The sequence below is a fragment of the Falco punctatus genome (genome assembly GCF_963210335.1).
Source record: "Falco punctatus genome assembly, chromosome: 3".
In the NCBI taxonomy this organism is placed as follows: Eukaryota; Metazoa; Chordata; class Aves; order Falconiformes; family Falconidae; genus Falco; species Falco punctatus.
This window is the reverse complement of record NC_137582.1, coordinates 47,134,570-47,161,139: the sequence shown is the minus strand read 5'-3', so window position 1 is coordinate 47,161,139 and position 26,570 is coordinate 47,134,570. Positions and strand designations below refer to the sequence as shown.

Below are 26,570 nucleotides of genomic sequence, written 5' to 3'. Positions count from 1 at the left end.
AATAGTATTTTCTTATTTTAAGAGATTAGCAGTTTCTCAATATGCATGGTAATTGCAGGGCATTTAATATACATTTACACTATTTTATATAGAACTTACATCTCAGTCTATTAATGTGATACATTCACATCTCGTAGTTTCAGTACTACTTGTTCCAAGCCTCAGGTTGTTGCTCTTGACCCATTTTTCCTTCTTTTGTCCCCAGTGTTTTAATAACTTCACCTACTCATGTGAGGTCTTTTCATCAGCTGCCTACAGACTCCATGTATCTGGCCTCTTCACTTCATCCCTCCTTTTCCCCACCTGCACACCCAATCTGTTAGTGTTAAAGGTCTCAACTTAAAATGATAAAATAGAATTGATTCCTAAGCCCACAAAGAAGCGACAGTCCAGGAACCGTCTCTATTGGACCTTCTCATCAGCAAGGCTTAAGAGCTTAGTGCCCTCTCCCCACTGTGCTCCTTTTTTTTCCCTTCCTTCTGAACAACTGGCATATCTCTAATGTCTCCTCCCCTGCACATGCCCCTAGATATTACCTTCTGTTACATCACTGAACCGTTACATTCAGGCTTGCGCTTATCCTCCAGGAGTTACCAAAGTGTACTGCCAAACAGTGTTTCCAGCTGGGTACTCTCTAAGGACACCTTTCACCTGCTTTACTCACAGATGACTTTGTCTCTGTCTGGGCTCCTGGAATGATGTCTCCATGCACAAGAGGGAAGTTTATTTTGCTCCTTTACGTCCTACTTATAAGTTAATTATTTTGGTGCTGTAACCCAACTAAACTGCAAATGTTCTTGCATCTTCATATATTTAAGGGCCAGCCAGATGAGAAGAGGCATATGTAACAGCAAACACAGCACAGGCACGCATGCTGATAAGATTAATTCCTTGTCATCCCCTATAATGTTAAATCTAATTTGAATCGCATCCCTTGGGATCTGCAATTACATTTGTCCATCTGTCAATAAACTGCCATTTTGGGTTGTACTGTAGTTAATTGTAGATAATATACAAAGCTTTTCCCTTGCTTTTATTCTACCCCACCACCCCTATCACCTCTCCTTTCATTTTCAAGGTAGAATTTGAGCCAAATGAAGAGGAGCAATGCTGACTTAGCAAGTTATTTTTTTTAAGAAAAAGCTGAAGCATAAATATAGATATTATCTGCTCAGGTCTAGGAAAAAAAAATACCCTTAACTACAGAAATATAAAGGAACAGGTATAAATGAAAATCAAGTATAGGAGATTAATAAAACAGAATGTGTGAGAGACAACAGTTTCCTGATGCATACTCTTTGTTTCTAATGCTTTATTTCCAGTGTATGAAAATGTTCACTCTGAGCATTCAGGCTTGAATCCCTTGTTCCTTGTTATCATCTAGGATCATCTCTGACCCAGATAATCAGTTATAGGTAGTCCCAGTGTCCATTTCAATTCCACCCACAAGGATGGTCTGGGCCTCACTTAAATCTGTTTTTCTTAACTTAGTCATATCTATACTTGTGCTAGTCTTATGTACTATAATGAGCCTTGGGAAAATTTTTAATTCTTTATAGAGGATAGAGAGAGCTTGGGGTTTTATTTTTGAGTATACTTGCTGCCTTCAAATTCTCTAAGCTTTTCCAGAAAATGTCTGGTAAGTGTTAATATGCTGGAACAAGTTGGAAACTTTGAGATTTCTTGCCGTAGTGCATGAAAATATATTAGGGATTAAAAATAAAATTTAGACAATGCTTCAGTTCTTACAGAAACAATCTTTTTTTTCCCCTCTAATTTCTATTAGGAGTGATCTAATTTGACACCAGAATTCCATCATTCCCTATCAGCAAAAAATGCATGCAGTCTGTTTTCTATATTCTGTTACAGATCTACATTCTAACTGATCTTCTGCTATGAATCATTACTTTTATATTAATATTATATGATTTGTAGATAATAAAAAAAATATGTATCACTTTCTGACTCTCATATATGTCTTTTTTTTTTTCCTCCACCCCCACCTCCCACCCTAAGTGAAGCTGATACTGATCCTATTAATTACATACACGACAGAGTAAGTAATTTTCCTCTGCATATTTTGCAGTGGGAACACTGAATAGGGGGACTGCTTTGGTCAAGACAGAATCAATACATCATTTTTTGCATAGAGACTTGGCTTCTGAAGATGCAAAAAGGTATTTTGTAGTCCTTGTGTATCAAAAAATTATACTGAAAGCTATGCATATTGATTATGTTACAGATTATTAAACCAAAAAAAGCAGAAAAAATTCCTTGTATGTAAACTAACTTATAAAAAGCTAGCAGTGTTAAAGTAGGTGCAACATTATCATTATATCAATCATTTTAAACTGATGACTTCTATCATCATGGGAGGAACAGCTTGATATACCAGAGGGTCATGCTGCCATCCAGAGGGACCTCTACAGGCTGGAGAAATGGGCCAACAGGAGACGCATCTGGGGCGTTGTGTTCCCAATACAAGAGAGAGACATAGGCATACAGGAGAAAGTTATGGAAGGGCTACAGAGATGGTCGTATGAGGAAAGGCTGAGAGAGCTGACACTGTTCAGCCTGGAGAAGAGAAGGGTCAGAGTGGATCTCATCAATGTATATAAATACTGATGGAAGGCACAAAAGAAGCCAAAGCCAGGCTCTTAGTGGTATTTAGTGACTGGACAAGAGGCAATGGGCACCATTTGAAATATAGGCAATTTCATTTAAAAGTGAGAAAATAGTCTTACTTTAATCACGATGAAATGCTGGAACAGGTTGCTGGAGAGGCCATGACCAACCCTGTAGATACTCAAAACCTGACCTTGTGGTCCTAGGCAACCTGCTCCATAGCAGGGTGTTGGACTAGATCATCTCCAAAGGTGTCCTCCAGACTCAGCTCTTCTGTGACTGTGTGATCACCTTGGCAAGTATGATATCTCCTTGGTAAAGGGGTTTCTGCTCACTGTTGGAATTTGCATTTTTGTCTTTTGGTTGCTTGGAGATTTATTCCAAGGGGATGTGCTCCAGCCTCCTCCAGTGACTGGGGTGAGGCTGAGCATCTGACAGTTCCCCAGGTACTTCGCCATGTTTTTTAAAGATGCATGTTTAGTTGGCCTTCTTCCAGCTTTCAGTGACCTCTTTGTAATTTAAAAAAAAAATAATTTACAGATGGAAGCACTTCAATCATGGTTGTCATTTTTTCAGCACCCATAGGCAAATCCTATGCAGTCCCATGGATCTGAATGCATCCAGTTTATCTAAGATACCTGTAAGCTGTTGCTTCCCATAGTCTTTCCTAACTAAATAGGGATGTGCATAGGTCCAGGACCAGGCTTTGCTTGTGAAGCCAGAGGTAAAAATACATTCCTATATAGTACTTTTTCTGTGTTACTTATAGAGAAGCTCCTTAGCAAAGCAGGGCTTTTGTCAAAACTTCCACTTGTCTTGCACGGTTTCCCCTCACCATCTCTTCTTCGCAGTGATTCTCCTAATTAGAAGCCCTGAGGTTTCTGTCCCTGATGGTAGCCATTCCTTCTCCTCTGTGACCGACGCTCTGAGCCTATTCCCTAGCTGAAGAGCTGCAGAGAGAAGGAAGCCAGCTGCCTCAAAACATATGCTGTCAGCCTTTCCCCTCCTGAGGGTTCTGTGTCCTCATGATGTTCCTCCTTTGCCCCCATAACCACTCCATACCACTCTCCTCACTCTTTCAGAGTTAAGGCTTTTGCTTTTGCAGTGGTTCTGTGAGGGTCCCCCCAACTACTTGTTCATCATCATCCCTGATGGAGGGGAGCTATTTGCCCCTTCCTGCAGCTCCCACGCCTGATGCTGTAGGCTGCCAAGCCCAGCTTGCCTCCAACAGCTGATGCCATCCTCACCTTCGCTGGCCCAGGGAGGAGCCCACTGTGGCCTGAGAACTCCATGGTGGTGCCCAGCCTGAGGTGTCGCACATGGAGGAGGGTGTCTGTCCTGTGGGGAATGGCTGCAACACCTGGGTTAGGCAACACCCTCCAGGTTCCTTCCCTCTTCCAGGCAGAGCCCTGTGCACCAGCTGGCCCTGCAAAAACCAGTTCTGCTGCAAGCTGCTGCTTTGTGTGCTGTCGGACAGTTATTTCAGGTCACTATTTTAAGACACCTATGAATGTTGAAATACTACTCCAGGTTAGATAGTCAGTTTGAGGGAAGTAAGGTGGGCACGTGTCTGAAATGGGATTTGAATACGCTAGGCAACTCTTGAAAATCTGTTGTTGAAAATCTCACTAGAAAGCTTTTCCTATATTCTTAATTAGATATTGGTAACGTTTTTTTGGACATGATGGCTTAATTATGCATCAATGTTTGAAAATTCTTGGCCAGAGTTTATCTGCACCTCAGTCTTTCATCACTTTGGTCATGTCTCAAATTTTGCTTATAAAAGTGAATGCATAGTATCATATCAGTGGTCCCTTTCTTTTATAAATTTCAGTGCAAGCAAATTAAAATGAATGGAAATTCTCCTGCTTAGTACAATGGTGAGTAAATAGCCTGGGTATCTCTCTGGGCTTGTCTACAGGCAGACACTTAGAGAAACAGATTCGAATTAACATTTCCGTCAGTATCCTAAATCACATAATTGTACATATCGCTCTACATGCAGCAATAAAGTGGCCTTAATTTTGGATTGTTTTAATTGCCTTAATTTGGTGGGGGTTTTTTCAGTTTATTTTGGAAATGAGATAAGTTAGCTGGAACAAAGCAACTTGAATTCAGAATAAGAGTGTTCCTAGAGGGATTTAATGCTGCTTAATGACTACAGCTTACTCTCCCTGTGCATTTTCATGTAGTTAAACCCCAAGCACTAAAAAAAATCCGCATAGCTTGTTCATTCTGAAGAAAAGAATTCAGAAATACTTTCAGGTTCAATAGGTTCTTTTAAAATCAGTTGACTAATAATGTTGAGACACTTTGCCTAAATGGGTTAAACCATTCATTTTTAAAAGTTTACTACCTATTTTATTAGTTCTATGTAGGAACATCTTGATGAATCACATTATGTAGTTCAATTTATTGTGAAATACCATATTGAAGATACTTTTAGCTGCTGTGAAAGATTTCAAATGTTTTAGCTTGTTAAAAAATGAAGGCCTTTTTGAAATCTCTAAAGGATTATTTGCAACTTATGGATTGTATAAACTTGTTGTGTAAAATGTTAGATAATTTTACACACAAGCTTAATTCTCCAAACCAACACTTACATACAAGTTCTCCTGCACTGATTTTCTTTCCTGCAGAAAAGAGGTATTTATTTCAGATTACTTCAATGTTTTCCTTTCTGTACATAATAACCAATATTTACAACAAGTCTAAATACCCTGGTATTCATCCTTTCCTGCTTTGGTAGCGGCAACTGTATAGCAATGGCATTGGCAACTGGAAACACCTCAGCAAGGGTGAATTGAAAGGTTTGCCTAGTGGGTACAAGGTGAATAAGGGCACAGCCTAAGCAAACCTGGCTTGGAAAGTGGTGGGAAGATATGGTACAATCGAGGAGATGTGTTGAGACTGCATAGTAATGACATCTTCTTGCAAAGTTTGAAATATAATGAAACTAAGAATTTATACTGGGCTTTTTAGTCAAAGCACTTGAGGAAGGACTTGTATCTGTATTTCAGTGATGAGAAAAAGACATTTGATTCTCAGATGGCTGCAACAGGGTAATACTTTTTTTCCATCACTCACTGTCATACCAGGTCTATAGGGTGGAGAGGGTCCAATGCAAGGGAGGAACTGGCCTAAACTCAGGACAAGTAGAGGTATGTCAGGATGGTGTTTTACTTCAGCTACTTCATCATGCTGATACACACAGCTTATGGACTTGGCTACTGTCACAACAATATAGTTTCACTAATGCCAAATCCTGACCCTGCCTCTGGCCTTGGACCTCAATGTGGCTGTAGCAGCCTACCCAGAGCTGGGTGGATCTCATTGCTTAGGTGTGGATTTACTGGAGAAAAGCATGGATAGGGTAAGTTGACCAAGGGAGCAAGAGCTCTCTATTTAGCACTGCCAAATACATCACACAAAGTCCTAGGAATAAAGGATTTATGAAACTGCTTAGTCTTTCTTGATTAGACAAGAGATTGTATCAGTCTCTGCAGAGGAATAGAAAAGCAAAAAGAAAGCTGATGGTAAAGCCAAGAATACAGGTCTGGCCACTTCAGTTCCAGTCTCACCCCATAAATTTCTTTAAATCAAAAACTATATCTTCAAAACTGTAGAGAAAGTGTTTGACCCAGAACATGCTAAAAAGTGATAATTAAATAGACAGCATTGCATTAAAGGTGGTATGTTATGGATTTTTCCTTTGCTTTTTATGCATAGTATATTTTGTGCTGTCACTGTAAAGAGTTCAAACTCCTGTGTTTCATACAGCAGCAAACACATTGCCAAGTGTGCTTAGATAAGAAGATAATGGGGAGAAACACAGTAGCTTGCAAGGGTGTCTGAGAGAGTCACTACTGAATTTTCATTCAAAATAATTTTACAGAAGAATTGAAATTTTGATAAGCAAAAAAGATCACAGCAAAAGATCAGAAGATAATGTTATAAAAAAATCAACTGAACAAACAAAAAAAAAGGAAAAGAAAAAAAAAGAAACTCCATATCAAACCCTTATCTTTACCTTTTCTAGATAACATGGGACCTCTAGAATACTAATATTTGGGTGTTTTCTTCCACATCTCACTATGCAGGAGATCTGAGTGAATCTTGAGGAGTTATACCCTGTTTGCAAATGTAGATTGATCTGAATATTGCTTAGTCTACTATACATCAGCCTTTTCTCAAAGAACTCACCTCCAGCTGCTTTGTTCAGTTGGTGCTTTTATTATTTGATGAAGAGTGTTCAACTGGAAAAGGGAAATTGCAGCATTTTTGATACAGGAACATACACAAACCTTATGAGAATTCTGTTAAACCTTAATCAATAATTTAAGAGGAAATATATTTGGTTAATTCAGCCTACTTTTCCAGTGTCTGTACACTGAGATGTACTCATTGTCAGTAGTTTGCTTGCATATTCTCCTTTTCCCCATATATTGAATTGAAGCGGTTTTTAGTGAGTACAAATACTTGATACTCAAGCTCTTCTAGATATTTTTATATAATTTTTATAGTTTAGACGAAAGGAGAATGGTGTCCATGATACCAAGTGCAGTATGAACGTATATTTACAGGAGAACTAAGCCTCAGAAGCTATAAAACTAAGCAAAAGGCAAAAAGATTCAAACAGATGGAAAGGTGAGCAGGATAATACGAATTATAATATTTTAACATAGAATAGCTGAGCTCTTTCACATAGGCTCCTTAGTACCGTCTCTGCTATGACTACCAACCCTGGCAGCTGCAAATATCACTGAAACTGAATTTTGCATGAGAGCAGTTACACTAGACTATCATTAACTTTGGAGTCAGTGAGATTCAGCTGCTTAAACTGTCACCGTGAGCAAGTTCATGAGAAAATGATCACTCAGCTCATGTAGCTGTCTGGGGATTTTCCCCATTGCCCAGTTCCTTGTTAATATTTCTGTTGGCAAAACCAGATCAGCCCCTCAGTCCCCACCCCAGATGCGAGTCTGGCAAACCACAGTGTTTAATTCCTTAGGGAATGAATACTATTTTACCTCAAACCAGGAAAATATCTGAGCAGTGTTCATTGTTTGCTTTTTTTTTTTTTTGAGTTAGGGTGAATAAATTATTAAAGCACAATCATGCCAAAAAATAAACAGTGTGTCACATAAAGAGAAGTTTATGCAAACGTAGAATGACGTGCGCAGTGACACAAAATCCTTTTTTTAGTATGTGGTACTAATGCATGCATATGTGAGTGTGAGTGAGAGTCAGAGACAACTTGCAGGCTTATGTCTATGCCACCAAATGGATGAGATCCAAGACTAAGTGGTGACCAGAAAGGAGGGAAGTAAAGATGTGCCTGCTGTTAACACTTCAAGAAGATTAACTGTATTTTTCTGAGGATCCCCAGTAACTGAGGATGCTGCTGGAAAATGCAAGTCTTAAAAAGCTAAATTCTACCTTTTCATGTGTTTACATTTTTGTATATTGTGTGTTCCAGCCCCACTGACTTGAATCGTGTCCTGAAAGGCTTAGCTATGGGTGCATGTGGAAGCTCAGTACATACATGATGAAAACAACCGTAAGGCTGAAAAGAAAATCATGTTTTAGTGCTCTTAGTGCAGAAGCCTTTTCATGTTGCCAGCTTTCTGCTCTTCAGTTATAATGGTTCAGCTTCCATTATAAATGAGAGCTCTATTCCTGCTCTCACCTTTTTCCTCCAGTGAGTAACTAAATACAGCATGTTTTTTACTTCAATTAATTCTACATTTATCTGTTCCCAGATCTGGTATGTGTTCAGGCAGGCTCCCCACTGGCTCAGTGTGCAAGTGGTGGGACTGGAGTGTCCCTGCCATACCTGGGGAAGCTCTGAGAGTCCAGGGCTGAAGGCTTTGTGGTCCCCTTCTCACATGGAGAACATTTTCTGTAATGACTGCAGCTCTGATTCAGAAAAGCCCCAGATTTCAAGATTAGTTTCCACTTGGATGGAAGTCTTTAGGTATTTCCTGAAGTGGAGCCTCTTTCCCTCCAGACAAATGGCCAGGGTGTAGAAGATTGCACTCTAAAATTAGGTGACTTAAGAATTAATTTTTTCTTATGATTTGAAAATATCACAAAGGTTGTGACTCGGTGGCTGAACACACAGAATATGTACCTCATGCTTTTGCTTTACTGGGGCTAGATATTTGCCTTTTAAATTTTGTAATACTAATATTGTGTTTTTCTACTCAAAACTCACCAGAAGAACGTGGCTACCAAGAAAAGAAAGCAGGGATGAATTTTTGAGCAGTCGCTGTCACAAGGCTGTGCTTTGCTGAGCCACTAGGAAGCTGCCTTAGCTCACGTGAAAAGACATAACATTCACTCTTTACCTTACATTTGACACAGTGATTGTGTAAGCATGAACTCTTCGGTAGAGCCCTTGCCTTGTGCATAAGTGTTCTGGGGCCATTCATATGATAACTACAGAATTTACTTCATCAATTTGTAAAAACAGGTTTTAATACAGTAAAGAACTAAGTATGAAGATGCATTGTGAAAGTTTAATCTCTGAAGCTGACTGAATACTTCTGATTCTCTGAACTTGCTCATACAGGAAAGGTGTTCGAGCAGTAAGTTCACAAACTCACAAATTTGTGAAAGTACAAAGAAGCCTTACTTACTAGCTTGATAGTTTATTTAATCACAAATCTATTTTACTTATTAATAACTAAAACTGAACTGAGTTCAATTTGTTTCAGGAAGCATCTATCCTAGCAATGCCTTTGTGCTCACAAATCAGTCGTGGAGGTGTGATCTTTCTACTTTCAAATTGATTAGAAGACTGGCATCTAATTTATTTTTTGTGGTTTCATGGAATAAAATTCCATTTTGAAATAAAGCACAAAGATGTCATTAAAATATTCAGATGAATATGCAAAAGAATTTTAAAATCTGCTCTCCAAAAACCTACTCTCAGGATGAAGCATGTCACAGGTAAAATTCAGACTGAGTTATTCAACAGTTGTTTGAATACACTTTTTCAGAAGAGATTCTTAAAAATATCCCGTAGAAATGATTGAATTGCTCTGCAGTGGAGCTAGCTGCTCAGCAACTAGTGTATAACTCTGCTTTAGTGACTGCGACTTAGAAAACCCAGTTCATAATGGTGATCAATATCTGTAAGCTCATCACCACCATGGATTCTTTTGTAAGCTTTGGTCACTAAAACTGAATTATGTCCTAGTGCCATCCCAGAGGACAGGTACCCTTGACCTTCCGCTGCCCTTGAATTTGTGATATACAGAGGAACCATTTGCAGGGCTGTGCTCTCACCCAGGCACCCCTCAGGTGTTGTGACACTGCAACCTTTACAGTTGGTGAAAAGTATAAGGGTAGCAAAACCTGGTAAAATTTTTCAAACCCCCTTTTTTGGGTAAAAATTCATTATATAAACTGATTAAGAAAAATGATGGGTGAACAGCCATCAATTTCAGAATCAAGATATAAACAAATTGTTTCAAAGCATATATGAATGTTTATGTAATATGTCAGTTTTATACAATAATTTCAGAAATTAAATTCTATCTTATCTGGGCCTCCTTAATTCTTTAATCATTTAGTATTTTCCACAGGTGTATATGTGAAGTGTGTTATTGACTTTGGTTAGGGGGGTCAAGGCTATGGAGATGTAATTCTGCTAGCTATTTATTTTTACTGCTTGATTGCTTTGTTTTTAGTGATATTAGCTCAACTGATAGATGGAGGACCCATTATGTAAAAATGTTTACTCAACATAGGTTTGGAAAAAACATCACTGTGATATACATTAACTCATGTTAGAACAGCCTTAATAGACCTTGGTAAATGAAGTCTAATGGTTAGCATGACAAATGAGTAACCACTAATTATATTAAGCTTCTTGCAATTCTAAGACAAGCATCTGGAAGGACAAATGTGTGGAAGTGAAGAACAAAGAAAAGAAAAGGAAAGTAAGTGAGACAAAAGGCTGGCTGTGGCCAAAGATTTTGTTCTTTAAAGGTCTCTGATGGCTGTTGCAGAGGAAAAAGCCATTTAGCTCAGAGCATTTTGGAAATATCTGTTTGGGAAAAAAAAAGATTTCTTAGAAGCCATCATGTGTACAGGACAATGTAAGAGAAGCCAGCAGGCTTTGGACGATACACGATTAATTCAATTTTTCCCGAATGGGTTGAAAATGGAGAGTTATCTCTAAGTGTGAAACATGCTACCCAATGTTAAAACACAACTGGGAGTCCTACTTTACTTTAGAGAACGTGAGTTATCCAGTCTGTATTCAGTGATTTTGAATGCCCTAAGAGCTTATTCTTTTCTAACTCAGCTGTTGTGATGGTTGAATGCAATTGATAGGTAACACATTGTGGAAGTTTTCACCATTCTCTGTTGTATTGTGGAGCTTTGGTAATGGCTGTCAGATCTTCAACAGGGGCCTGCCGCAACTACTGTTTGAACCACAGGTAGCGGTAGGTGGTTGGAGATGAAGAGTGAAAGACTGTGAAAATGGATGGTCTGAGCAAAAATAACTCCCTCAACTGTAATCAAAGAGGAAAGAAGTGCTATTTGTCTAGCATGCATAGTTGTTTGGGTTTATATTTTTTTCTTTTCCTCAACAGTAAGGTGGGCAACAGCACAGACAGCATATGGCTTGATAATAGAGGCTGAAAGGTGAAAAACCTCTCCTAAGGTTTTCTTCCCAGTACTCTTTGAAAATACCTGCCATTTGGTGCAATCTTACCCATTTTTAAAGGGAAAAAAATTAGTTTAGAAAAAAGAAGCTATGTCTGGCAAGGACAATTTAGCAGTGAAATTATCTCATTTATTCCTCTAAAATGAGGTAGAATTAGAACAAAGAGCTCTTGAAGCACTGTGATGCCTTCTGGCCCCTCACCAAATGAGCACGCCTGTTAATTTACCCAGCCCTTCCTGCATCCACAGGAAGCTGGAAAGATATTTCTCTTTTTTCTTCAGCCTTTTTGGCTGGTCTAATTGAGGGCAGTGAACTATTTTGTTCTTCCTGTGAAAGACACTTTATAAAATGGGTTCCACTTTGTACTTCCTTTAAGGATATTCAGCTTTAAATGTTATTCTCAAAAGTTGGTGTAATTTTTATTCCTCCCACACATTCTTCACTTGGTCTGAGACCTTTAAATAAGGGAGAACTCTTCGATATATTTCATCTGACTAATAGGTACCTCTGCAACAGAAAAGCATATGTGAGTCAGATATTTTACTAGGCTTGATAGGCATACATAAAAGACATTTTGAGGGAAAAAAACAGACTTTATTATTTAGTGTTTACAATGCAAAAGGGACCTCCAAACCTCAATTCTCTTGCAGGATTACATCAAGAAAAGAAAACATGACAAATGCATTAACTCGTAGGGGACTTTTCTTACCAAAACCATGGATCACTTAGGATTAAATTCTTGTAGGGTCAGGAAAGAACTTGTGTCAGCTTGCTCCTTTGACAAATACTGGCAATCCTTTTCTAATTTGTGGGAGGACTTGAAAAGAAAGTGTTATGCAGGTATCCATGATACACTTTAGAGAAGAATGAGAGGTGATTCAATGGACTGGAGTCAGAAGTCAGAGAAGTAACTGACTTTATGTTACTTACAAACTAGCTCTGGCAGAAAACTTCTGGGTCTACAGATTAGGTGTTGCAAATCATATTTTTGACTACTGTTACTGACTTCAAAGCCCAGTTTGGTGGTGCATCTGCTAAATGAGAAGACCTAGGTGTCTGAGAAAATTATTTTAAAAAAATAAAATTTAGAAGGCACTCAAGGCAAAGACACTGAAAACAGCAGTGTGTCTGAAATCCCACTTCTTTCTAGATTTAAAGCATGCTTCTTATCTGTCCAGAGACCAGGACTCTCTCTGACTGTTTTTGATATTGTTAACTGTTAATTTTGTAACAGTTAATAGTTTATGCAATATAAGACAGAAATAATTTAATCATGTCTTCCATGATTAATTTAAGCAAAATATGCTGCAGGGTAAAGAACCGCCTGAAGTTTTTACTCTAGGATGTAGAACAAAGTCAACATAAAATTCAAGATTTTCTTATTTCTGGAAAGTTCTGGTTATTCCAGGCATCTTTTGGTAAGTTTGCCCACTTCTTGTAAGCAGAAGGTACTTTTGTTTTCTGAGCTATAGGTTTACAGTAGTTGCTGAATGTCTAAAGACACAGAGCTGATTATACAGCTGTTACTGAGTGTATTTTACCAGGTGAAATAAAGTAATGATGAAAAAAGAGTCTATGCTGTCCTTATTTCTGCTTGTACTGCCAAGGGCAGCTGCCCCAGGATACGTTGCATAGTGACAAGTGCTAACAAGTCATTCAACCCCAAACAAGTCAGCGTAACTTCACCTTGAGAGTACTAGCAATTCCTCTTGGAACAGCACTTGCTATGGGTCCATGATGCACCTGAGAGCTGGCCCTGTGGCTCAAGACATGATAATTATTTTGAGCGTATACGTTTCAGTCAACAAGGCACAACCTGAAGACGTGCAAGGGCTGTATCACAGCATGCTGGAGTAGTGGGTGCTTTTATAGCATTATGCCAAGGCAGTGTTCTGTGGTCTGGGCTATGGGGTTAGAGCAGAGGTCCTAACTACAGCCTGTGGGCCTTATACAGCCCCCCAGGGTCCTCAATCCGGCCCCCGGTATTTACAGACCCCCCCGCCGGGGGTTGGGGGGGAAACCAAGCAGCCGCAGATGACTGCCTGCCACTGCATCCGCGCGCCGGCCCTCTGGTTAAAACGTTTGAGGACCCCTGGGTTAGAGGATGCAACAGAGCAATGGCTGCTGAAAGGGTGCTGGAGGACTGGGCAGGCTTGAGGGAACCCAGCCTGGACTGGACTTGTGTGTTGGGAGCCTTGTGGAAGACATATTTAAGGAATTGGTGATCTTGAGCAGACCATATCTGTTCCACTGGGCTTCGTACTCTGCCTTGAGAAGCCCATGTTAGTCATGTAGTCTGTAACTTATCTTCACTCATTAGCTGGAATGAGCAAAAGGAGGAGCTTCTCTCTGTGGACAGGATCTGCTGTGTGCAGCGTGCTGTGGGAAAATCCATCTGGGCTTCATCCAGTGCTGCACGAATTCAGGGTGTCCAACATCTGAAGGCATGTAAGATTTACTTGAAGTCTATATTCCTCTTCTTATTCTGTCTCATTAAAGCAGTTACCTTAGGCTATTTGCTGTTGGGCCTTTCTTACTGAGACACAGAAGGAGTGGTGCACTCTTTGTCTCTCTTTCACTCCTCTCCTCTCAGTGCAGAACAAATTTTCAATAAATATCAAGCAGTTCTGGGATGAATTATCCATGTAGCTTTCTGGGATGTATCTTAAAGGCAGCTAGTTTGGCCCATTATGACTAAAACTATATGAAGTGTAGATAATCAGGGAGTGGGATTTTTGAATTAATCATGGGGCTATGTTATTTAACAGTATAAGTATACTCATTGTTTAATACATAGCCATAACCTATTTCAAAACATTTCGCTATTTTATGGGAGGAAATGTGAGACCAAAGTGCAATAGATGATTTTAGTAGCACCTTTTCTCTGCTAAAGCAATGAATTTCCCAGCATAACCCCACCTTGTGTTTCTCTTCACTACCTCTAGAAACTTTCACCTCATAAGGGAACGTATTTTATAGACAAAATGTACAGGAATAAAACCAGAAAGCAATTTACCTCATGTTAAGACCTGATAAAGTCATATAACCTTTTTATACAATTCAGATTAGCACCAGCCAGGATTTAGTTTGATGCCTTTTAAAATGCATTGCTTTTGACATACAAATACTAAATCCTGCACAAGATAAAAGTCTCCAAAGGTTTACGGCATGGATTTAATGAAAAATGAAAACAATTTCCAGTTCTGAAAGCCTCTGTTTAGTTCTGATTTTCTGTGTCTTAAAAGGACTCTTCTACAAAACCAATCTATTTGTCCACATGATAAAATTTCTCAATTGTACAACTGAGACTGGAATTTACAGCATGAATTACAGACAGAAAGTAAGTCTCAACAGCACTGCTTATTGGATTGTGGATGTTTAGAAACCCAGTCCGAATGTTTGAAATGCAGTCGTTTCCCTTGCTTGTTATTACAGATTCCAAAAGAGGTGGTTTCAGGTATCCTAACATTCAAAGTCTAAAATGAAAAAGTCTAAATTGGTCATCATCAAATGTAAACTAAGGAGAATCTAGGATTAGTTTTCCTTGAGGGCTCCTCAGTAACATGAGTGTTGTAAGTCTACAACTAATATGACAGCTTTCTCTGTTCACCAAGAGGCAGAGAAGGTTATTTTTCCTAGTTGGTATTTCGATTTCCACAGGCAGAAAATCAACTATTAGTTAGACATACAGTTATGAAAAATCCTGAACACCACACCACATCCAGCATCTTCTCAGATCTTCACAGATGCTGTGAATGTTGTAATTTTGGAATAGTGTATATATGAATATGATAAGGTGATGTTAATCACCCTTAAGAACTATGACCTAGGAGACATTTCTGATATCTTTCATGGAACTTCTCAGTGATTACTTGCTTCATCAATTTTCAACACTCTAATATTGTTGGCCGACAGTAGCCATCATAAAAGCTAACCGGTGTTCTGTTGGTGCCACAAATGATGCTTCACTTTTGATTTAAGGCATCACCACATTTCAGAAAAAGAAAGAGGAATTTCAAAAAACCCAACAATATTAATCCAAAATTTCATCAGAGATGAAATTTTATCCTTCCTTATCATCCTACAAAAGAACACATACTGCATTAAGCATTCATAAGCTTTTTGGCTGGTACAAAAAAGTCTGGCTGGTACATCTTGTCTCAGAGAAAGATTGCATCTAATATAAGTACTCACTAAACCAGCTAACAGAAAGTCTTGTTATGAATACACCAAGAGATATCAACATGGAAGCCAACATTAAGTGCTATCATATCCTTGCAAGCTGAAGAGGGGAGTAATGTATTTAGAGGGTGAAGGGAAGATATTTACAGGAATTTTAAACTGGACAATTACTTTTGCAATTTCATTTCCAAATATTAGCATATTTGTGATAATTAGGGTCAAAATAAACCAACCTGAACTCTTCTGCAGTCTGAGATGAACAGAGTTATGAAACAAATTGGAAGTGGTAATACAAGAGAAAAAATTTCCAAAGCTTGCATGAGGTAAGAAGGTGTAATTCACTTTCTCAGAGCCCATCAATGCATTAGAAATTTTTGTTACCACTTCCCAAGAATAGTAATGGATTTTAAAAGGCTTCTTGTAGAAGCAAGGCAGTACCGATAATAAATCTGCTTACTCTTCTTCCATGGCATCATTATTTAGTATTCATAGTTGCTCAAAAGCTGCTGTCTGGATTGTATTCTGCTAAACATGTTCATTGGAAAATGCTATACCTGGCCTGAAGAACTTCAAGTCTACAGCTTCAATCAAGCCAATTCCACAAAATGGAGAAGAGGATGCCTGAAAGTATTACAGCCATGGTTTAGATGCCAGTGCATCTTGAGAGCCCTGAATCATATAGAAATATGTTGCTCTGTTACAAATAAACGGTATCTGCTACCCCAGCTACTGTTAGCTTTAGCCTGCATTAGGTGAGTTTTACCACCTATCGACTCTTCCCAACTGCTATGATTTTATTACTCCCAAAGCCACTTTTTCTGCTAAATGTAAGTACAGACGGGAGAATCTGGGCCTGACCAACTCCTCAGGACATTCTTTTCCAAGTTTCCTTCAGTGCTCCACAAACATAACTGCTCTCATTCTTCCCTTGCTATTTCGCCTTTTATTCCACTGTGGCTTTTTCCTCACTTTCACATACCTCTTCCAGCAAAAGAACCAGCTTTTAATTTTATGTTAAAAAGTCAGTTTCACCAAACATAATTTGTTCATCATTAACATGTTTATTGTGAAAGCTCAAAATGCAAACAGCTAGCAATGCATATCTTTGAAACTTGCTGTGTCCTTGGATTCTCCAAACTAACAATTTCACTGCACTTTTATATCCTTAACTGAGCCAAACTGATCACTTTGCTATGATTTTCAGTGGTAAAATTTACTCTTTCATGTTCTGGTTTCAGTTTGTATGGGTGACTTTCACTTGACCCTATCAAAGGTGTTTGCATGTCAAACGTGCTCAGTAACTTCTCAGACTAGAAAATGGAATTGCTGAAGCTTTTTCAATCCTTGTATTTAAGGTTTTGCATTCTTGACTCCTCTATAACTTAGAAAAGTACCCCTTCATGCATGCAAACTTTGTCCAAATGCATGAGCTTCTCTCCCCATTTGCTCATTCTTTGTCCGAAGCAAAATTATGCAACACCCATATGACTAATTTGTTGTGAATAAAGCTCAGAGTTATAATTTGTGCCTGTTCTCTAAAAGTGGACTTTTGAGGATACTCCTTGAATACTTTATGCCAAACATGACTGTTTGGATATTCATGCAATTAAAATGGGGGCCTCCAGTGCTTCTGGCAGCTCTGTTTATAAGTCCAGCTGCATTTGGCTTGCTGTTAATGCTGCTGCCTCATTTGCCTCTGAGTTTTCTTCCTCTGTCTTTTAAAAGCCAATAAAATGACTGACTGAGGCAATTTAAGTGATCTATGCATTTGTCAGTAATTACACCTATTACTCCAATTAATTTGCTTTTAGATCTCCTATTGATTACTCTCAGTTTTATCACTGACATTAAAACCTGATCTGTTTTCTCTTTGAAGGTCAACATTTTCAATTCACCACTACTGGTAAATAGCAGAGGGTAGCTGTACCTGATGGCCTGAAATTATCTTGTATTGACAAAAGAAAGTGATCATAAAACACTGGCACATTCCAGCAATAAGTCAGTAAAACAAAGGGAAACAAAGGAACTGTTGTTTGTATGAGCATCGTGAAGGTATCATATAAGGAATCTGGCTGCTGTTTCAGTAAGGTTTTTTGCTATAAGATTTTTTTGTGTGTCTTGCATACGTGATTATACCTGTATTCTGTTCCACAGTGTTAGCTAATTTATGGCTAATTTATAATAGCTGTTTTCTTTAAGGCAGACTTCACTGAAATGTACAGCTCCAGGCATGCCCGCTTCTTTCCCAGAGGAGCAGCCATGCATTGCCTTTGCACATGTCCCGTTTCCTGGGAACGTACAGCCTGGCCTTTCCACAGGCGCGATGCTCAGTAGTGCTTCCCTGGACCAGTGCCACGGCACGCTTGCAGGTAATCTGGAGCTTCTGGGAGTTGCTGGACTTCCCAGGCTTGTGCAGGAGATTTGGTTATGGGTTGAAGCCAGGCTTTGCTGGCGGGTTTTAGTGGAAATTTATGATGAAAAAAGCCTTCACGCAATACAATGGTGGGAAAAGAATGGGACATGAATCCAGCCTAGACAGATGCTGACAGCCTTACAGTATTGGATTTGGCTGCCTGCTGCTCTAGGATAAACTCTTGAGGTCAGTTTCATATAGTTCTGCCTCAATCCCCAACCTTCATTAATAGCTTTCCTAATTTTCGGGACCTCTTCTTTTGACATCTCTGGGTATGGGGTGTACTTGGAGGTCTGATTCACAGTGGCACCGTGATTCCTACCATGCTACTTACTACTTTTATAGTTAACCATGCACACTACTGTGAGACCCACTCAGAAAACTATACTATTGATACTGATACCCTTCTTTCCACCATCTTCATCTTAGGTAACTGATCTGCTTTCAAGTATTTTGGCTTCAAACTATTTGTGGACAAAAATTATATTACCCACTCTAAGTTCCTGAACTATTTTAAAATGGCTGTGTGTCCATCTGAGGATTACTGAAGGCCTTTGGTTTATCATAAAACAAATGGAAATATTTTGTCTTCATTCTAGTTCCTGTCACCTCTCTCTGCATAACAGTTTTTCCCTTTTTTTTTGAAAGAACATACCCTATAATTTGGATAACTTCTCTAGTACAGCTATGCAGGGACAACTATATGTGCAAATTGGTCTCCATTGTTCTTTACACTGCTAATACAACTATTTATTTATCACTGTGTTCTTTACTGATCTGGAAAAGGGGTGAATAGTGAGGTGGCAAATTTTGTGGTGTTAAATCATTCAGGACAGACTGGAGCAGACTGCAGAATTACAGGAGTATTTTATAACAATGAGCAACTAGGCAGGGAAAATGAAATTCACTGTGGCTAAATAATAAGGCAACAAGCATGGCAAACAAAATCTCAACTTCACTAATACAGTGATGTGTTCTGAGCTGACTGTCATCACTGAAAATGCAGCCTGAAAGATTTTCCTATGTAAGTGTTGTCACTGGTTACTAGCAGTCAAAAAAGTATATAAAGGATTAGGAATTATTTGAAAGGTAATATAAAGCCAGAAAAAAAAAAAAAAAAAGATGGTGCCAGTGAATAAGTCTGCCGTGTGTTCTACTTGGAGTAGTGCATGCAGTTCTTGTTCCCTCATCTAAAAAAAAGGGTACAGTAAAACTATTCAGTGTTCTGCCATAATATTTAGCTTGTATAGATTACATTACTGCATTTTAAGTCTTTTACTTTAAAGTAGAAATTTTAAAAACTCTTTTAAAAAGAGTTTTTTGGAGAATTTACTGCTTTATTTAGAAAAATTAAAGAGGAAATGCAACATCCACTGTGTAAAAGACATAAAGGAATGAGAAAGTATATTTCTAGTACAGAATATAGGGAATACTTAGTTAAAGGAAGTAGGAGGTATCATAGCAAACTAAAGAACAAAATGGAAAAAAAAAGAAGGTGCTGTGGACACAGTCAGAGTATCTGTGGGTTGGTAGGTAAAGACTCTCCATAAAGCAACGTGTTGGTTTAGTTCCCAAGCAAGCTGAGTGCTGAGAGCTGACCTGCCCTGGCCGAGCAGCCAGGGAAATCACTCAGTGGTGAGTGTTATATGTTATCCCTTATCACCTCAAGTGGTGTCCCTGGGTATCCTTGCAGTTTAAGATATTGTGTCTACTTTATTCTTTCCCATTATTGTTTTGATGCATAGCAAAGTCTGGATTTCACGTTTGGGAAGGAGCTACCTGGGGCAGAGAGGGGAAGAATGCTCTGACCAAATGCAGGTCAGCACCTTTGGTGAACACAAGTCTCCCATATCCTTTCCATGAGGAAAAGTTTTCAACTGCTTTGTTTTCTAGATTGTTGCATATCTGACATTGTTGTGAGGTGCTATAATGTGACACAGGCAATCACTTTCTGGCTGTGTCTGTTTACCTGCATTTTTTTCCTCTGTTATGCCTTCAGTTTGAACAGCTTTGCATATGTAACAAGCCTGCTTTCTTAACTCCTTGATCACATCCTTGTTGCCACATGTTGAGCTATCTTGAAGAGGTGGTGTTTGGGACCTAGAGCTGTACAGGACAGGATTTCTCAACAGCTCTCACATTCCCACATTGTGGTCACTCCTTCTCACACAAATATCAAAAAAAACCACAGGTGTGTGCATGGATAAGGAACCTGTGGTCACACAAGGGCCAACCATCATACTCTGAGCTACACTGCTTATTTATGTGCGGATGTTGCTCGGCAATACGGTCTGCTGCCTACCTCAAAACAGTGCAAAAGGAGCATTAGCATTCTGGTTTGGAACTCCGAATACAGCCTCATTATACAAACAATGACAACATTATCAAAACACAGATTTTAATTGCTTTAATTGGATTGGAAATATGCTTTCACTGTCCCCTAGGTGATTCAGTAAAGTTAACACCTGGTTGTAAATGCCCCTGCATACGATAGGAATGCTGAGTTGGGAGTCTGTGGAAAATGCTGCTGTGGAATACACTTTGGCTGCATGCACTAAGCTCTCACTTTGCTGTATTGTGCTGTGGCTGCAATTGCTTCCCACTGTGGCTTAAAATTTGGTAAATCTATGGTAAAATTTTTAGAGGCTTTACCCACTAAGTGCTTCTAATCTGCTCAAACACAGTGGGATTTGGGGTTTTAAATCACAGAGTACTTTAATCTCAGCATTGCCTTGAAGGAAAGAATGAATGGGAAAATTACAAGTAGCATAGAGAGTATGACAGAATTTAGGATAGCATAGGATGTTGTTCTACATGCAGAACCTGGGACTTACTCCTTTTCCACCAGAAGTGGTTGATACATGATATTCACATATTATGCAGCTGATCACATTATAGAATTATTTAAAAAAAAATGGAAAATAGTTATTGTTCAATGGAAAATAGTTATTGTTAGAGTGATGCAACTATCAATATATTTCTAAGTCATATTTTCAACATATGGTGGATTTTAAATACATATCAGGGGATGTGAATATTTTTTTAAGTGAAATATATATGTAATCTGTGCCTCTGTTTTAGGAAGACATTTTACATAATAACACACACACACACAGACACACACACAGACACACAGACACACACTCTCCCACCCCCCCCCCACCCCCCCCACCCCCCACCCCCAACGGGAATGGTTCAAAGCTGCACCAGGGGAGGTGTAGACTGGACATTAAGAAACATTTTTTTACTGAGAGAGTGGTCAGATGCTGGAAGAGGCTCCCTAGAGAGACGGTCAATGCCCCAAGCCTGTCATTGTTTAAGAGGCATTTGGACAATGTCCTTAATGATTTGCTTTGTCTTTTGGTCTCTCTTGACATGGTCAGGCAGTTGGACTAGATGATCATTGTAGGTCACTTCCAATTGAACTGTTATATTCTATACACACGCACACACAAATGCACACACACACAAAACCTAGAGCAGGGACAGCAGTGCCAATATTTTGCTGTTACACTGAAAGCAATCAGTGGCAATTAATGAGAACTTTAAAATATTGGGACAGATGTCTTCCCCTTACGATCCTGCTTAAATGTATTGCAGCTGCTTACTTTACTTTCAGGCCATTATATTAACATAGTATAACATGCCCTTAAAAATGCAAGAAGGCCCTCAAGAACAGTTGCTTGTATTGCTTCTGTGCTGAGACCTCTGCACAATCTGCTGGATTCCCATCTCAGCCCAGCTCCATGTTCCATAATTACTCCTGCTCCTCTCCTAATCACTCACTAGGAAGTTTCAGAAAGGCCTGAAAAACAAAGAAGTCAATTTTTGTAGTCTATTCCTAGTCCTTGTGAATCTACTCCTAATGGACTAGTATGAAGATACAGCTCTCCAAAACCACCTAACTGGAAGTGAGGTGACATGCTGCTGGCCTCTTGCTGTTTGTACAAATCCAGGGGACAATTAGCCTTGCATGAAGGGTTCATTTGTACTTTTGTTCTGTGACTTTTCACATGAAACGGTGCAGTCTGGTGCATAGGAAACAGGAGATATAGCAGAGAGAACTGCATTTCTAACATTTGTCTTGATATCTTGGGCAAAGTATGTTCATTTCAGTTTTCTAGTCTGGAGGAAACTCTTGAATAAGGCTTTTGGTCAAATCACTGAGATGAAAATTAAATTGAATGAATTAAATTAAATGAAATTTAAGATAATCTATCTCATCTTTATAGCCAGAAGTTTCCAGCCTCACCTCAGCCAGCAGGAGAAGGTAGATGAACATTCCTTATCAGCTTCAGTGTGGAGCCATCTGCTTTCCTTCTGTTACCTGTGGGTGCTCTTTGAAAAAGCTCTTGCAGCCTTAAAAAAAACCCTTGAGGAGAATCACAAAGTTTGTCCATCTGGGTGAACTGAGGGAGCCACAGCCAGCAGATGGGTGAGCAGGGATGGGGGATGAGGGTGCATGCAGGAGGGAGAGTCAACCGACACTTCTGCAGTGTCTGTCTGACCTGTACCTTGGCAAGGCAAATATTGTTTGTGTAACACTTGCAAGGAATAAAGCACTATAAAAGCCATAGAAACAGAGCACTTAAACCTCAAGTGATCTGAATTTGTAATGTTCTCCATTATGATGGCTAATGTGAATTTTCTTTAACTGCATAAAAGAATTCACATTTCTAAAGGCTTTCATTAAAATATTTATCTGCTGTGCAATAAAACATGGATGGAGAAAATTTGTTAATCTCAGCTTCTAGACTCTGCTTTTAACTAATTTGACAGTTGTTCATAAAAATACTTCTGGGAGTATGAGTATGTCTTATTTGGTTATCATCATCAAGTAAAAAAATCCTTACAGATGGAGGACCTGGTTCCAGTCACTTGTGTTGCCTTGCTGTCATTCTACTGACATCAAAAAAATGATTCCCAGTTTATACCAACGTGAAGCAAATTAGTCTCTGCTCAAAAGCTGTGAGTCCTCACTGTGACGACAAAGTACATGACAAATTGACAGCTTGGGAAATGAAGATTTGGGGTGTTAGAAGAGACAAATACATTTTTAAGCATTGTATAAAATTTATGATTTAAAAATACTTACTATCAAGATATGAAAAGTCAGAAATTAAAATAATATCACTAATTGGTCTGCCTTGAATTTTCCCTTCCAATGTGCCTGTACTTTGCTCACATCCCGTTTTTCACCCAATGGTGTCATAAAAGACTTGACGTTGACAGCCTGGGTCAGATCACTCGGTCCTGCCTCTGGCAGTTGTCGGAATTGAATATGTCACAAGACCCCACTAAAAACAAAGTATTCCCATCTGTCAACTCAGCAGCTGTGATTGGGCCAAATGAAGTCTTTCCACTAATTTGATTTCTGTGGTCTGGCATTTGCCGAGCATTCAGCCACAATTCATAGCCTGTGCTTATGGCATCTGGGAAATCTCCCAGCCAAAAACTGCATCCAGAACTGCTTAGTTTTCAAGATCAGATGAATTCTGTTAGGTGTTACCTGAACATTTGAACAATTTATTTATTGTTACAAAGGAAGAAGAAGAATATATCTGACTCCTGTCAAGATGTGTCAATGCACTAAATAAGATGTACTTTTCCAGTGAGTTGTGTTAGGAATATGACAAAAATCTGTCGTCATGAAGTACCCTTCTTTCTTTAACATGACTGTGGAGGGTCTTCTTGCTCTGTTGCCCTCCCTGCCCTGGATTAATTAGTCCTGACTTTTTCTATCCATTTATACATAATTCTCTTATTATTTCAGATCTTAACTTCTAACCTTAATTTTGTTCCTTGAATTTACCTTATACTTCGTATTAACTTTGGTGAAAAGGGAACAAAGACTCAACAAAGGCACTTGGACAGCAGCTCTTGTGTTTTGTAACTGTGATATCACTTGTGTTAGAAGTATTAGGAAGCAAACAGGACAAGTTCCCTGCCCTACTGGTAACATGTGCCTCAAACTAAGAATGCCTGCTCAAGGGACCTTAGGGATCCCATTACAATTAAAATACATGGAAAGATAGCCTAAAACCTCAAATGACTTTGGGATTAGGCCATGCATGTAGCACGCTGAGGATAAGAAAATACTGTGGGACTGTTATGCTTTTGAAAAATTCAAGAAATGTATTTATTTCTTTAGTTTGAAACATTATCAAATGATTTAATAGAAAAGGAAAAAAAGGTAAATAATTAAATGTTTTTATCATTATTCATTGATTTGTTGTTTAATTTTGTTATCAATCTAAGTTATTCTTTCCAGATCCTACTTTCCAGTAATTTCTTTTGACACATACTGAGCATGTATTGCCAGACCATCATTGTTGCTAACAATTTTACTATTTAGTGTTATACATCACCCCCCTACGTAAACCTCCTTTAGGAAGAACTTTCCTGAATTAAAACCTAATTACTTTCACTATTTTCTTCTGCCTATCAATCTTGCTCTATTTCACTATATTTATTTATTTTATTTCACATTGCCTCCATAGGATGTGAACTCTTCATCCATCTGCATTTGTCATGACTTCACAACCAAAAGATTGTTATCTTGGCTGTTTGTCTTTCTGCTTGATATTGTTTCTTGTAAGTACCCACATTTGGTTTTGTTTCATCTGTAATCAGGCACATCAAAGTTGTTTCCCTCTAATTGGCAGAGCTGCTATTTGAGTTTTGTGATCAAATATTTGGATGCACTTAAAGATAAAGGAAACAAATTGCTAGGGAGAAGCAACAGAGAAAACAAAAGCTATTATGGAATACAAACAGAGGAAACAAGTGGCAGAAATGCCATGTAAGAATACAAGGATAAATTGTTTGTACTCATGAGTTAAAAGAATTCAAACTAGACACTTTTACTAAAGTGGATTTTGAATGCAAATTAATGCAGATTTACAGGCAATGTGTCTTTTTAAATAGAAAACACTAGAGTAGTGCATGTGCTGCATATCCACCTTTATCCTTAAATGTTTTGTACAAAACCCCAGCAAGCCTAATCATTTAAGATTACTGATGCACTGACATGAGACAGCACTTACATCAAAAGCAAACAATAGCTGTTTGGTCACAGGCTAGAAAACAAAAAGAAGACCTAAAGTATAAGCCGTATTTCCTCTTAAAGCAAGTTAATGTTTTTGACCTTGAACTGAAATAAATTTATGCTTATACAACAACGCTTTGCACTTTCCAAGACAATAAGCATGAAATACAGCCTGTGGTTCATTAAGTCAAAGTTCACATTTGTATGGAAAACAATTATAAAATGAACTGTGCATAGAAAGAAAGAAATCCCTTGGTCAGGCTGTAATTCCAGTTCATGTTGGCTATCACAACAATCACTTCTCAGTATTTATAAGCCCACAAGCCCCTGCATTCAAGGTGCAGCCTGAAGGAAGACAGCTAACACTTTTATGCTTGTTAAATGAACTTCCATTTTATGAACTAATGTCTCTGCGCAAAGCATAAAGGATTAGCTTAGCCCCATGCAACAAGGAGATATATTTAAATGTGGTAGCTGAACTCCCATGCAGATTGAGTCACCATGTGTCAAGAACTGTCACTGTTTGGTTCATGTCCAACAGGAGTCAACTAACTTTAGGCTTTTGATTTTTATTTCTCTTTAAACAGACATATGCTATTGACAAGTAGGAAAGTAAGGGACATAATCAGGTCTGGAAAGTATGAGGTGTTGGAAACTGGAAAAGAACCAAGAGAGAGCAGGTTGAGGGGAGATGCAGGAGACTGCCCCTGGGAAGTAAGAGAGACTTGAATCATGCAGATGTTTTTCCCTAGCTATGCTCTGCAAACTTACTGAGAGGGAACTCAGTCCCCTTGTTCATTGATAAAGATATTAAACACAACTGGCCCCAGCACTGAGCCCTGGGGAACACTACGTGTGACCCGCTGCCAGCTGGGTGTAACTCCATTCACCACCGCTCCTTGGGCTCAGCCATCCAGCCAGCTTTTTCCCCAGCATGGAGCACACCCATCCAAGCCATGAGCAGCCAGTTTTTCCAGGAGAATGCTGTGAGAAATGGCATCAAAGGCTTTACTAAAGTATAGGTAGACATCATCCTCAGCCTTTTCCCTTAGCCGCTAGATGGGTCATCTTGTCGTAGGAAGAGATCAGGTTCATCAAGCAGGACCTGCCTTTCATAACCCCATGCTGGCTGGGCTCCATCATCTGGCTGTTCTGCACATGCTGTGTGATGGCACTCAGGATGATCTGCTCCATAACCTTCCCCAGCACCGAGATCTGGCTGACAGGCCTGAAGTTCCTCACATCCTCCTTCTCGCCCTTCTTGTAGATGGTAAATCTACGTCATTAACCTGGTAAATGATGAAGAGTTGCTTGCCATCTCCCTCAGTACCCTCATGTGGATCCCATCGGCCCCAGAGCCTTGTGTGTGTAAATGAGTGAAATTCAATGAGTCTTTCTCCAATTGTCCGATTCTGTCCGTGCAGAAATTGCCACTACACTGTAACAGAAATACAACACAACTGCCATGATATTTCCCCTCCCTTCCCTGTTGTGCTTTGAGATTGTGCTAAGGTTAGTGTACATACCATTTTGGGAATACTGATAATGCACAGGACAGTACAGAATTACTCATGCCATCTGTTTTTCTATTGTTAAAGATTAAAAGAAAACTGTGAACA

The 26,570-nt window shown here is 39.0% G+C and overlaps 1 long non-coding RNA gene across 1 annotated transcript; it reads right to left on the bottom strand.

Moving 5' to 3' along the window:
* On the bottom strand, nucleotides 1-23,608 carry LOC308060422. The gene is made up of 2 exons (XR_013926719.1): nucleotides 13,870-23,608; nucleotides 1-13,212 (listed from the first exon to the last, which is right to left on the bottom strand). It is a non-coding gene; the product is annotated as an uncharacterized lncRNA (long non-coding RNA).
* Nucleotides 23,609-26,570: the final 2,962 nt, after the last annotated feature.